At 37.0% G+C, this 15,541-nt stretch overlaps 1 protein-coding gene across 1 annotated transcript in view; it reads right to left on the minus strand.

Moving 5' to 3' along the window:
• LOC108775459 (protein embryonic gonad) overlaps positions 1 to 10,095 on the minus strand; it is a 35,436-nt gene extending 25,341 nt beyond the window's left edge. The window contains exon 1 of the mRNA XM_018541836.1: positions 9,443 to 10,095. The gene's annotated coding sequence lies outside the window, so the exon portion shown is untranslated. The remainder of the gene's footprint in view (positions 1 to 9,442) is intronic.
• Between the last annotated feature and the right edge of the window lie 5,446 nt (positions 10,096 to 15,541).

Consider the following 15,541-nt stretch of genomic DNA (forward strand, 5'->3'; position numbering starts at 1 on the left):
ATGCACATCGGGAATACAAAGAAAACAATAAACGCGAAAGGTCGGAGGTGGAGCAATCGCAAACGTAGCGTAAAAAATTCCATCGCCCTGATAACCGAGGGGGACAGTATGCCTTCGAGAAGCGGTGTATGCGCCGTGATTTGCAATAAATCATAGAGAGCGCATAAGTCAGGCCTTCGTGGTGGGTGATGCGTCGCGCCGCCGTAATCGGTAAATAAACCGTAACCATTGCATTGACGTGGCTGATCCTATTGATTTTACAACAGATCACGTTGTAACTGTTATCGGCAGATAGTCCATGGAGACCAATGTGGGCCAAGGTTAATTTATATCGATCTCTTTATACGCGGAGTTGCGTTGACTTCGAAATATCTGCTCGACGGCCCTGTCGGTTCGTTTCGCATACAAATTCATATCGGGGGACCGTTTCAATCAATGGTCGCTTTCAGCAGAATGCTTCTTTTGCAACTGTTCGAAGTGTTTCTTTCGTACTGATGGATTCGGGATTATACTTTTAAATCTAGAGAAAACCATACAGCAGATCATTTCAGCAACGTTCTAATATTTTAGCAATATTGCATTAACATTGCAGCAATGTTTCTGCAAGCCTTTAATATTATTCTATTTTTACGAAGAAAACTTCCAACAGTTGCAAAATAAACATTTTATTTAACGCATCCAGTGGTCAAAAAACGTGCATTGATGCGACGATCGTGAGAAAAAAACAATTGGCGTGATTTCTTTCAATTTAATTAACGATGTTGTTGACTTCGCAGTTCGTGCTGTGATGCACGCAATGAACAAGTGAAACGAGAGAAGAGTCAAGAAGGAAAGGGGGTCATGGGGGAGCCAACAGTGTAAACACGCGGTACCTCGTACCCCAGTTTCTGTGGATAGAGTCAATATTTGTTTGGCATCGGCGTGTTAATGAAGTTGATCGACTTGCCGTACCTGCTCCAAATATCAACTTACAGACCTCGATAGTGACAACGATGACGACGAAACCGGAAGGGTCATGTCCTAAGCCTCCTGTGTGCGTGCTCACATATGTCTATGCCGTTCGTATACCTGCAGACAGAGGCACGTCGTAGTTCACGCGCCATTAAACACGAATTCTGTGTGACGTTTATCCCTTTATGAGACGTTTTTAGACCTGAGAGTCGGGAGCGCTTCCTTTGTCGTTCTTACCCCTGTTACTGTCGTTACAACCCTTTCTCCGTGCCGACTTTGTCCGCCGTTTGATCATCATTTTCATAATTGATGAAATTCTTCCTCTTTTATACTTTTTATGGTGGAAATGAATAAAAATGTTCACGCGTGGATGTGTCGAAAAAATGTGAAAAATATATTTACGTCGTATATAATTTTTCTTTTCCCTAATAACGTTAAGTTACTATCTTCCTGAGGACAAAATGTAAATGAAGCTAATTACGTAATGTGTTTTTTATATCGTGACAAATAATTTTCTTGAACCTCGAACTAGTTCACGTCAGTTCGAAGTTCTCGTATCAGAATATGAATGATGATTATACTGGTAAAAAGCGCATGTGATTCATATGGGTCACGAGCGTGAGGTACAAGCGACATAAGAAGAAAATGAAAAGATTACGAAATCATCTCGATCACTTGCGACAGTTGCTGTCAGGGGAAGAAAAATCGTTCGATGAAGAGAGATATGGAATTAGATAACATTAGTAGCATCATCATCGTCTGCACATAATGATGATTATTATCAAGACAATACCAATGTTTCTTTGTATCTGATTCTTTTTAGTCTTTTAGTTTTGGTTTAGCTTTCTGGAGACAAAGTTCGTAATACAGTTACTGACCCGGTATGTAAGACTTACCTTAATTTAATTTATGTTAATTAAAATATACATCAATTAACTTGTGAAATAAAAAAAGAATGAATACTAAGCACATTTTGATAAAAATAATCCAATTTTTTGGAGATACAAACAAAATTGAATCTTTGACAGAGAGATTTATAATGAGGGGGATTTAATGGATCTCCCCCGTCAGCTCCGGAGAATTAAAGAAAGTGAATAACTTTTAATGCACCACACATCCACGAAGATAGATAAACGGCGATCGCTTACGTTTGAAGGTGCTAATTCGAAATACTTTCTAATATCCTATGATCCGAGGAATCCCGTAACCCGTTTACAGGACACTTTGCGCAAACTGGGTACAATCATTTTTCCATGACATTCGCAGGCGCGTCCGCCGTTATAATTCTTCGCGGCAACGAGAGTACACATTAGAAACGCAGTTTGCGCGATATAATTAATCGGAGGTGTATTAATTCACATATTTATTACACAGCGCGTTAAGAATGAGCACTTGATTACTGTCCGGGCCGTGATATACGGCCGGCGATTTTTCTCAGTGCGTTAATGAGTCAATGAATCTACTCGAAAGAAGGAGTCGATATATCACCCGGGATACGCGTTCGAGCGAGCGGGATACACTCGCTCGCTCGCGCGCGCGCACGCATTTGTGCACGAAAGTTCCTCGTCTCGATGTTATCGGCGCTTAATTATGCGCGGAAGGTTACACTCAAATAAATGCATACGGCGTATATAATCGACTATTACCAGATTACATAAAATAAACAGGATCTTGCGCGAACACACACGAGTATGAAAAGTCTTCGGCGAAACGATGGAGGTGAGCGATGCAGGAAAAAGACTTCGAGAAAACTGGTTCTCGCACCAAACACGAACAATAACGTTATAGAACGGAAAGTTTTTAATGCCTTTTTAAATGGTACAAATTAAACTTATATATAATGAACAATCTGTAATAAAATATTCTGTTTTGCATAAATTGTATGCCAGTTTTCGTTAAATAATAAAATTTCTTGTTCGGAAAGAACGATATTGCTGAAAATATCTAAGAATTTATTATTAAATACAGATAATATTGAAAATAGTTTTGTTTGGAATCAAAATAATTATATGTACAACTGGTTGTTTATAGAATGTTGTAACTTTTTCCATATATAGTCCAACAAAATTATTTTCAGATCTGTATGCAACTGAATATTTAGATACTCCAGTAAAATCGTTGTTTCTGTGTAGAAAAATGTTTTTCAACAATTTTAAATAAATTCTCTTTTAAGTGTAAAAATTCTGCGCAAATATTTTACTTAATACAATTTTATGTCTAGTGTTGCTAATTGTAAGTAAATTAGATCAATTATTATTGTTCATAATATAAGGAAAAAAATATTAGAGTAATTTATGCCTAAAATGGCTTGCTTGCTGTAGTTAAATCTTCACCGTCATTATCAATTAATGTGTTTAGAAATATTTTCTACTTCGAATTTGACCAATTGTCGGTGTTGGACTCAGTAAAAATCGCAAAACTTTGAGCTATATTGGACGAAATTACCTTACTTAGAAATTTTGCAAATATCTATACTATCTGTACTACATACATATATATATATATATATGATTAAGAGAAAGAGAATTCAGTTTGCCATATTATAAAATCTACGAAAGGAAAAGCTCTAGAAACGAGACAGAATACAATTTGTATTAGTTCTGGAAAAGCCCTAGAAACGAAGCAGAATGCAATTTGTATTGGTGTCGATGCGTTTTTAACGATCCCTTTGATAGATGGTAGTCGCTCATTCACAGACACGTCGATCGAATTCTTGAAAAATGATCTTGTGCATCAGCTTGCACATTCTCAATGGGAGTATATACAGATGTATCGATGCGCCAGTATATAGGGTGTATAGAAAACGGCACTCTTTTACAGAAACAGTTATATAAAATCAGAACAATGATACCGTAGGTTCACTAATAATAAAGTACATCATTTGAAATCAGTTAGAAGCAAATTACATTAAATATTAAAATATTTATAATTTTTCTTAATTCTCTGAATCAATAAAAATTTAATAAAATGTCTACGGTAAGCTTTACTCGTAAGAGATTTAAATCGTGCTATATGATTAACTCCAATTCAAGATGTCAAATTTTGGCGAAAAAGAGAAAGAAGAAAACACACACAATAAAATCTTTAATAACAAGCCGAATCTTCTATTGACAGCGCGTGATTTTTCATCACCCTGTATATATACAGTCGCTCGCCCGCGAGCATATGGCAAGGTAGGCAGCGGAGTTCCTTTTCGGTTAATATGTTTTCGCGATCCACAACGCGCCCGGTCGGGAACCAAAGACAATTAATAACCTTCCAGAGTATCATTTATCGCGACAGTTTAGTCTCATGTTAGAGCGAGAGCTCGTCCCATCGAGGAGCGCGAAGCGCATAAACGCCGTGGCGCAGGTAGCCACGTCGTATAAGATGACATTGTCTGCCTCCTCGAGCCGTGACCGATCCGATTTTTAACAGCGATTTTGCGTCCGCCACTCGAGAGTCAATCGAGAACGGTCGCCGCGCGCGACCCTCTCGCACTTGTGGGAATCGTGATGGGTGCTCCTCTCGGAAGTACCGTGATTCGTTATGCCCGCGTTATGCCCTCGTGCATGTGACTGCACATGTGCCGGAGCTCTAGCCGAGAGCAGCTGCTTCCACGAAGACGCGATGCGTTTCGCGAGCGGCACGTTCCGATGCGCCAAATGAATACATAACGTTTACGAGCAGCGTGGAGGAAAAAAGAATCCGTGGCCGACTTCGACAGGAAAACCAATCGTCATCATACTTTGAATTGTGCACTGTGTACGTGCGATAGGAAATGAGGTAGGAATTAACGCGGAAAAGCTCAACATATTTTCGTGAAATTATGAGAGAGTAGGAAATGATGAAGAATCTGCGCGCGTATATTTTATGCACCTATATTCAAAGAAACATATTGCACGCAATTCTGACTGACAATAAGCAGTGATTTACATTCGCATTGCGTTTTGCCAGACACGTTGCGTGATCGACGAGATCGTGCATGGTCATCTAGATCGTGATACACTATGTGATAATTTACTTATTCAGGACTTTTCCGCGAGTCCAAAAACACGTTATATTATAATTCCTGAACGTCCAGGCAGAAAAAAAAAACGTATCACGGTATTAAATAAGTCATTTGAACGGAAACGTGCAGCGAAACAATGTTTCCTCTTCCCTGTAAGAATATATTTTTCTTATAACGAACGCTTTATAGCACGTTTAACGTTAAATATTTAATCATTAAGCACTATTAAAATAAGTATATTGTATAATTTCTCTTGAAATAAGAATGAACAATCGTCACACAAGTCAGAACTCGTTAAATAACCGCGTATTATAATGGAGGGTCCCTTCGAATATATAAAAGCTCCAGGTTTTATATCTGTCTTCTGCTTACTCCAAGACGCACGAGACCGGTATGCCTCGCCGGCGCAATTTAATCTCCCTTTATTTGGCGATTAAGCGCGCTACCATTGATTTATAATCTCATAAAAGGCCGAAGGCACGGTCCTGTAACGACGCCGGCAGTATCGCTAACCGAAAGAGCATCGGGCAGATTTTGCACGTGTGTGTGTGCGTGTGTATACTCGCATAGCTACGCGCAAGCCGCGATGTAAGTGCGATTTCCGCGAAAGTGACATTTAAAATTTTATATCTCGTTGACGAAATCTCTGAAGTTCTCGATATTAACTTAATAGGAATGCACAATTTAAGCGATAACGCTCAGAGATCCGTTAAATTTTCGTCGTTATATTTTTATAGAATGAAGATTTTATCTAGAATCCCGTAAATATTAACCTACTTTACTCGCGCGATTTTTTTTCAATGTTATCACTCGCGTGGAGCACTTCTGACACTCCAACATTGTATCTCAATATTCAGTGTTCTTTTTTTGATGATTTATAGTTAAATAAAGATTGATTCATATATATCATTCATATTCTTTACATAAAGATAAGTGAAAAAAAATTGTTTAATTGTGAATCAATTTGCGCCAAATATAATGTGTATATAAATAGTATCCATAATATGTACATTTATCAAATTTATAAGATTGGTATTTTAAATATCCCACGCGAGTGATAAAGAATTAATTACTTTTTTATTACAAAAATCATATTATTAAATAATTATATCATTATTATGTAATCGTGATTTATGATTTAATGTCCATATATGAAAAGGATAGTTCTGCTGAGGTTGAAAATTGATGAATGAATCTAAAAATTTAACTAGGTACAGAAAAATACTGAAAATATTATAATTATGTTGCATCATCAAAATAATTATGTAAAACGCTCAAACTGGTTACTAGAATGTCAAAAGTTTTTGCAGCATTGCTCATCATGTTTGAGATTCCCATGTAATTATTTTAATAGTCCAACAAAAATATTTTTCTGGATCTGTATGTAGTTAAATTTTTATATCTATTTCAGAATAATCGTGTTTCCGTGTAGAAATCTTTCTGTATAGAAATAACTATTCGAAAAGGGATAATCTCGTTGTATAAGTCTAATACCAGGCAACTGCTTCACCAGTTCAACACGTAAGCATAGTACTTGAGAATATATATCTGTGATTATCTTTTGCTCTCGTCCGCGACGAGTTTCACGGTGTACACGATAAGACGATCGGATCGTCTACTCAAGGCGGTCGCCTTCCATAGGCACGTTGTCATTCTAACGGAAGCGAGACCAAGTGTAGATCGGTGTAATTCACGAGTTATCGCGGAGTGAACAAAGAGCATCGATTTAGATTAGAAAAGTAACGGGTAATTTGCGTGCACGCCGTTAAACGCGCCTTTTAAACGATCCAGATAAGATAAAGAGAGAAACATTTCCACGCATTCGCACGTTTCACTTAACTCTTGCTCGAGCATATAGTTTCACTGTGTCTGTTCTAAGAAAATATTCTAGCTGTACTATCACATTGTATTCTAAGATTTGGTCGAAGCTCATCTGATTTATTTAAAAAAAAAAAAAAAAAAAAACGATGTTTTTTCTAAAAATTTCCAAGTTGCCAAAATGACAGTTCAGTGTTGCGAATATTAGAATTCAAGTATTTTCTTACAGATCAATACGACGTGACTGCCACGTGAGAGAGTTGGATTTGAGAATGCAGAATTCTTAATCGAGTATTTCATTTACACTTTACTGTCACGGTTAGGTCAGGGTCTTAGGCTCCATTCGGAATCGGACAAAAAAGATAATACGCATATTTGTCACGATTCTCGGTACTTCCCGCATGACTTGTAAAGGGTAGCAGTGTAGTGGCGGCAAAAAGGCGTTAAGTCAGATCACGACCCCGTGACGGCGACGAGCTACGCCGGAAGGGGTTATATGCAAATGAGACGCGACACGATGCTTAGGTCGGAGTATGCATAAAAGATTTTCGACACCGGTTGTTCTGAAATCATGCAAATCTAATCTTTGCGTATCACTAGATCAGCGATGACGCGATGGAATATTTCAATAATTATACACATTTTTTACATAACAATGACAAATGTAAGTAACGTAAAAAGACTTTGCTTAAAGATTAAAAATGGAAGATCCTGAAACGTTAAGACTTCTAAAAATTCATTTCTTTTTACTTTAAAATTCGTAGCCAAAAATTCTCCTTAAGAATTAAATAATATTAATCATATTAAAATTTCTTTAATTCGACGATGGAATTAATATAGAAGTTTTGTAATAATAATATGGCATTGAAAAAGTTGCAACTTAACTCGTATTGCATGTCCTATTACGAATCCGTTTACGCTATTATCTCTTTTTGCGGGAACATCGATGTTCCTCCTGACTTTCATATTTGACTTACCGAAATGAAGATGCGTCCCTGAGCACGCACGCACGTAAACTCGTCGCGCGAGTGTACGCGTGCACGTGCATGAGCGATGAATCGGAGCAGGAGAAAGATCGGAGACGAGAGAGAGAGAGAGATTGAAGAAAGAGGAAGAGAAGATGCGCGATTCTCTTCTCGGACCTCTCTTGAGCATAGAGCTCGCCAGATATACAAGTGGGTAATAACCGTATGAAAGGGTAACAAAGGTGGCTGACACACCGCGGTCGACGTAAAGAGCAGGGGGCAAGGGTATGGGCGCGGGCAAGGGAATAGCAATAAATATATTTTGACATGGGAGAGCCTCGCCGACGGTCTTATGCATAATAATTGTAACGGCCGTCTCTCTCGCACTTACACGCTACGACACGTACGCGGAACGTACGCACGCGGGCAAAACGTCGTCGCTCTTGGAACCCTTTATGTTGCCGAATTACGGGACTGGCTAGCAGTAGGCAAATATTATAGCAACAGGCGGAGACGAGGGGTAACGATAATGTTTTCATTTGATGACGACTAACCTCGACTAACCGCACGTGAGATCGCACATTGGGGAGAGAGCCCCTTTATCTGCCCCCTCCTCGGGCGATCACGAAAGTGCGTAAGGCAGAGGAGGTTCTTCGGAATTGACGAATGCACATTTTTAATAGTTAGTGTTATATACATAAATGATTAATTAACGCAAATTCAAGAATTTATAAATAAGAAAAAGAGCAAAATCTTACATTTTTTTTTGCATTTGCAATACTTTGGAAAATTATTTTATCCGTAATATAATTAACGGCTTGATATAATTTAATTCTATTATGAAAGTAATATATGGGGAAAAATATTTTGTTCTATGAACTAAAATTTTGCTATACCAACAAAAATGTGATGAACATGTATTGAATAAAAATTTTTTATTAATTCTTTCGGACTCTATGTACATTCTAATGTTCATCAAGTTTAATAACATTATCCGTTGAAATTATTTAATTCTGTTAATATCATCTGAGATCAGATGCACGTAATAATGTTAGGTATGTTGAAAAAAAATAGTCAAAATTTTGAAAAAAAATTGTTAATATGAATTACTTATTAAAATATTTTTGAATTAGATTAAAAAAATGTTAACACAATTCCAATAAAGTCAAGTCTGAAGGGGGTTAAAATATATCAGATAAAATTGTAATTTTATGCAAATTAAATTGTTTAGCTGATCCAAACAAATATTTTTGTTATTTAGCAAGAAATATATTTCATAAAAGCAACTAAATGTTTTGTTACATAAACAAAATGTTTAATTGCTGTTAAAAAATGCCTGAAACAGTTTTGTTAAAAGTACTAAATTTTTTTCTAGTGTATAATAAATAATGTTTATATTGCGAAAGAAAAAAAATTTATATCAAGAATTTTATCGAAACGCTGCTTCCACACGATTTCATAATAAGAAATGAAGAACCGGAGACTTTAATGCTTGGCGCGATGTACATTGATTCAAATATAAGTTCATCGACATTTATCCGTATTAATGATGTCTATATCGATATTTTTATTATCAGAAGACAATGTAAAATAATGAAAAGTTCATACGGCGATAATATTGACTAGTGATGACAGAATATTATTAATACATTAAAATATCATTTATAGTAACTCTGTAGACGTAGACAATCTAAATGTGTAAAGTAAGATGACTCACCTCACTTAAATAAACTGGAAATCCACGTAAATGTCAGTTCCGTTCTCAGATCACTAAGTCAACAAATAAGAATAGTGTTCTTGCCAAAGCAACTGTTTCAGTCCGCTATCATATATTACACATTATATCTCTCGTTCCCAGGAAACGTTTCGTTTACTTTTTTATTGTGCCGATTGTACCTTATCTTCGATCACATATTCGTCCAATTATTTAACGCTTGAATTCGAAGAAAATCGTTTCTTCCGTGTAATGGCCGGTGATCTTCTTGAAAGAGCTTCGCTGTATTCGATCAATCTCGTTCTGTACAGACTGCTACTGTTAGTGTCATGCCGCTCGTTTTAATTCCGTTGACTGAACCATTTCAATTGATCGTGATTCACGACACTTCCTCATCTGGTATTTGTTTTATTCTTTTTCTCCCTCTCTCTTTCTCTCTCCTCTCTTTTCTACTTCCCCCGCTGTTTCCTCGCGATTTTTTCCTTCACCTCTTTTCCTTCTCGGTCGCTGTTCGTGGTCGTCTTTGTATACACTCGATCTCTCTCTCTTTCTCTCCCCCCTCTCCTTCTATCTTTCTTATATGTGCACGTGTGACGGTGCGACTACGACGATGGACGAGAAAGGACTGGTGCTGTACGATCGCTCAGACCTGTTTGACTGCATCGAAGCGCCTGAGGAGAACCGTGCCGTACCGCGAAGGAACGATTTTCCTTCGTATAGTAAGAGCCATCTGGGGAGCTGTTCTTACCCATCGGTTCACGCCTGTGCCTGGGCCCGCCAACGGCTCCAGTCCAGGCCCGATCGGTCGACCAATCGGTGTGCACCGGTTCCCGGTACCTAGGCAGTCCAAGTGCCACCCATCCGTCCCCACTTGTAACCGGCTCCACCACTCTTGAAAGATCTCAACATTCTCAACTATCGGCCCTCCGCAAATACCATCGTTCCGCTAACTCGTTCGTTGACTACGACGTGAATTTTTTTTATCACGGAAATATATGTATATATATATATTTATACACATATGTAATATGTGAGCAGATAAGAGGGGGGGAGAGAGGGGCATAGTGAGTTGCTACTTCTGCATAATTTCTGTATTATTTTGTTTCTTATCTCTTTCCCTTTTTTTGTTATTGGTAAATGGATCAAAAATAATTTCAGTTACATGCTCATGATTATTATATGTTAATATAAACCATTAATATTTAAATTTTTTGTAAATTATTTGTGAGTACAAAGAGTTACGAGATTTATTATCTATATATTATTTTGTTAATAAATAATGAGAAGGCAATGGTAAACGTTTTATTCTGTTTATCTGAATATTTCATCATGCATGGAGAAACTGATATAATTTTTATAATGATATATGTGTTTTTTATTCTTTTTTTCTTATAATTAAATAAGTATAATTTTCTGTTATTATCATGTCATACAGGCGTTGAAATGATCACGCCAATGGATTTTCCACGCAACACGTTTTTTCCCGATTGAAGTCACAGATATTTTCAGTTTGTTCCAATGTGGCGAATATTATGGCGGTTTCTCGAGTGTAGACAAGAAGTTTCCTCGTCACTGTTCGGTATTTGAAATAGCACTCTTATGACGCTCCAGAATTCGGTCGCGGAGAGACGAGTCTTTTCGCGATGCTCGCGGTTTGAGCAAAGACTCCTTACGTCGTTAATACGGGTTTTATTTGCGTATGCTAAATGGTGCACGCATGTGGTTTCCATATTCCCTCGACGACTAATCACACCGCAAATAATCATGAAGCACGTGGCATGAATCCTTTAGTCGTTAGACGATATTTTACGACACGGCTTTGTCATTCGGAGCGGCCATATTTTTCTTCTATCGTACCTATGCGGTAGTTTGCAAAGACAGTTTAGACAGTGGAGGTTTTTTCGTGGAATACACGACCCCCTATTGGGGGGCCTTGTCTCCTCAACACGATTTGTAAATAAGCGCAGTATTTATATAGAATCATTGCTATATATATTGACGTATAGAAAGGGATCGGTTTTTCGTGATCCTTCGTAATAATATTTTCACATTCTTTTTACATTGTACTGCCTATTTTAATTTCAATCCTGTGTTACTCTGATGTGGATCATGATAAAAATCTTAAATATCTATTACAGTGAGAAAAAATTTAGTGCATTATAGCGAAGAATTAAATGAATCAAAACTGTTTAATTCGACCGAAAGCCGAAGAAATCTTTGTTGTTAGGGAGATACGTTTTATTTTCTTTTGAAACTTCGGGGTCTCTCGACAGTCTCGACGATGCGCCGCGCGATCGTATTAAAGATCCAGCGGGTCACAATGCGACTGGTCGATCCAATAAAATGTCGAAAGACGCACGGGGGCGAGGTTGGGCCGCTGTGGTGCGAGATGGGTACATCGGCGCTATAAATTAGGAAGATGTGTCCACTCGTGGAAATTAAACCATAGAAACTGGTTTCGAACGTAAAACGCATCTCCTCTTGCTGCACGTAACTCTTTTTTTTCTCCATTTTATCTCCTCTCTGTTTCATCTCCCCCTTTTCCTCGTCTCGCTATTGTTTCCTCTTTTCCTTTTGCCTATTCATTCACAAATATCCTTTTACCTTCGCCGCTCTTATAATTCTTTCTTTTATTCTTCTCATCTTTTACTCGCGATCTTCATTCTTCTTTCACACTCGTATTCGTCGATAGTTATTGTATTTTTTTTTTATTAGTAACTGATTTGGACTTGTGTTTAGATTGATTTGTTCGTTAAACAAATGTATTAAAGAAAATTGATGTATCATTTGAAAAACGTACCTTTTTATTTACATAGTTAATTATTTTATTTTATGGAAAGAGAGAGAGAGAGAAATAACACTGAAAAAAATGGGTTCGTTATTAGAACAAATGTGATGATTTGGGAAACGAATCGATCAGTTATTATTTCAAATCATTTTCTCATTATTTATCAATGTAACAAATAGTACACGATTTATACGACACGAAAAATCATATTTGCTAAATCGTTGTTTGCGAATAGTCAGTATTACTGGCAAATAAAAATCTATCCAGCAAATTTATAATTGCTTCTATTACTAATAATTGATTGAAATAGCAGACTATATAGTTATTATCAGTCTCCGTAGCAGAAGAATCTTTGGTTTCAGTACCGATGTTTGTTATTACTATCGTTTACAAATTATTTGTTACAAGTACTGGTAGCTTGTTAACAACATTATTTTTCTCCGTGTAGTAAATTGAATAAAATCTGTCTGCAAATATGGACGTGCCTAACGAACATACATATATTATTAGTATTCCTCATTGTACAGGCGACGAATTAAAAAAAAAAAAGCGTTAGGAGATTACAGTTACGTAAAACTTAAAGATGGCGATTATGCACGATTGACTCGAAGAATAATTTTTTTTTTACAGACGATCGTATTCTTATTCCACTATTGATTGCGATGTGATCGTTGATGATTGTACAGTGATATTTTCTGTGAAAAAAAAAACTGCTGTAAATCCATCGATGTATGGCAACAAGAGAGGCACTGCAGACAACGTCAGATTCATGATCAATTGGCCGCATATAATCCGGATGTATCTACGCGTTCGACCGTCCGTTCTTTTTTTTTGTCTGTCGCAGTCTCGTCCTAGTATAAATGTTCGTTCATGCAGAAGCCTTTCTGAAGGAGGCAGATGGGACTAATATAGACTCCATTCTGCCCCGAAGATATGAACTCATTCTTTCGATGGTGTCGGAGCTGCCCATCGACACGGAAACAAATAAGATTTATCGTTCTGTGTATGTCGCTCTGATCGCCCCTTGCCGCTGGAAAACGGTTGTGATAGTTTTCGTCTCACATAGCTGTACAAAGATACTCGCGCGTAAAAAACGAGGAAAAATAACGAGAAAGATTATTTGTTTTTCTGTGCAATAAATTTTGTATATTAGATGGCAAGATTAATTTGTAATTAAAGTGCGGAATAATAAATTATTAAAATTATTACTATTTCACATTTAATTGTTTACACAGATAAATTTAATTAGAAAGCAGAAAGAGAAATGTGTGTGAATTTATATGCGACAATATATTTTTTACTTATTTTTATATGATATTTAGACTAAACCTAAAGGAAATTTCATTAAGAAGAAAACTGTGTAGATCCGCAAAATTAAAAAATTGTTCAAAACAATTTTTTGCTCTTTATATCTTCCGGTCATTTGTCATCCGATAATTTTTATAACACTTTGTATATATTCGTTAATTTTACACAGTTTTTCAGGATCGCGAAAAGTTACAACGTGATGGCGAAGAATGATTCGTTACTTCATCATGTTTTAAAATACGGACCTATTATTTCCGAAGCTACGTACATACATTGCAGCAGCTCATAAATCGCAGAGTGGTATATGCACTCGTAAACATAAAGTGCAAACGTATGTTTTTCACGATCGAGAGACCACTAAAATCCCGGTGACAGTGATATCGGCTATCGCAAAACTCAGACAACGGGAACACTCGTAAACCTTTCTGCGCGCGGCACGAAATTCGCATTGCGATCGTATTTCCTGATTGAATCGGTCGCGCCGTGTAAAAATACGATCCGCGATCAAACGTAAACGCGAATACCTGAAAATAAATTAGAGTAAAGAAATTATGGTTGCAATCCTGCAATAATTCTTATACAACAAATTAAAAGAAAGAAGAACAACTGCAGCGTATACAAATCAGATTCCGCGCGTATTCCATACTTCGTAAATTCTTAAAAATCTTTTGTTCGAAATTATTTTTGTTTATCCAATTAGTACCGTCAGTATAAAATTATAGGTATTATTATCTACACATATATTCAGATTTGCTGGTTCACTTTCTTCATTTAATTATAATCTGTCTAGTTATTTTTTACATCTACAATTTTTAATCTGAAACTGTATGCTGTTAATAAGAGATTACGTATGCAAATTCTGAGATATCTTGTTCTTTTTCGAAAACGAAAAAGTATTATCACCAAATAAGATAGGTCCAGGAAGAACGATGGAGTTAACGGTTTTACGAAAGCATGATCATGCAACTCAGGATTTCTCGAGATAAGATGTATGATCGCTTCTAGCGGAGAGAGGCGCAACATAGGCTCTAATGTCCTTTCGTATTTAAGTCTGGATCCTAGCGCTCAGGAAGACGCAGAGAGTGCTACAAAAGCCACGCTGTCTGAGAAATTGAGCTACGCGACGTCGCTTGGCGTGCGGTACAGCGAAAAAATGGCGCGGCATTCGCGAGATTTCAGGAACGCGACAGCGATGCGGCGCGCTGAAAAGCGCTGTTTATGCTATAACACGCTTGGTCTTATTAATCGAAAACACGCGGAATGTCGTAAGAGCGAGCGAGCGAGCAGGCGAGCCAGGCCGCGTCTCTACGTTGCAGCCGACCGAGCAAACGGGCGAGCGACGCGACGGCGTGCGAATCGTCGTTGTTGCTGTAATCGATTATCGCGAGATTATTAAACGCAGCCTCGTCGAGCGAAGAAATCTCATCTTACAGCGTGAGGTCAAAAGGACACAGCTTGCGAAGTTGCATCTCTAAGTGGAAGAAATATACCGTGGGGGGACAAATAGTGAAATAGAGAATATAAGCACACATTTCAGAGATTCTTCAAATTTCTTTTGCTCTTTAAATTATGTATATGATTTTCGTGTTAAAAATTAATTAGTCTCATTTCTCTTTCTTTAGAATTAATGTTCTCGAATCTGCTGTAAACTATTATGTGAACATTTGAATATTTATCAAATTTTCAATTTTGTAAGTATAACTCTCATTAATCTAAAGATATGTTAATTCTTATATTTCCGAATATTTTAGATTTCCACTTTTGTGATCAGTCTTTTTTCAGATCAAAACGATATCTGTATCATTACACGATAACCTTATATTCGCGATGTGAAGGTTTGTGGAAGATTCTATTGTCTAAAGATAGTAATGGAATTGTTAAAACCTAGAAAACATCGAATTCAAAATTCTAAATAGCCAATCCAAGGTTTTGACTAAAATTTTGTTTTCAAGAAATTTTTAAGCACATTAGATATGGTTATTGTGAATTTTAATATTTATTCAAAA

This window comes from Cyphomyrmex costatus, unplaced genomic scaffold (genome assembly GCF_001594065.2).
Source record: "Cyphomyrmex costatus isolate MS0001 unplaced genomic scaffold, Ccosl1.0 scaffold30, whole genome shotgun sequence".
Classification (NCBI taxonomy): domain Eukaryota; kingdom Metazoa; phylum Arthropoda; class Insecta; order Hymenoptera; family Formicidae; genus Cyphomyrmex; species Cyphomyrmex costatus.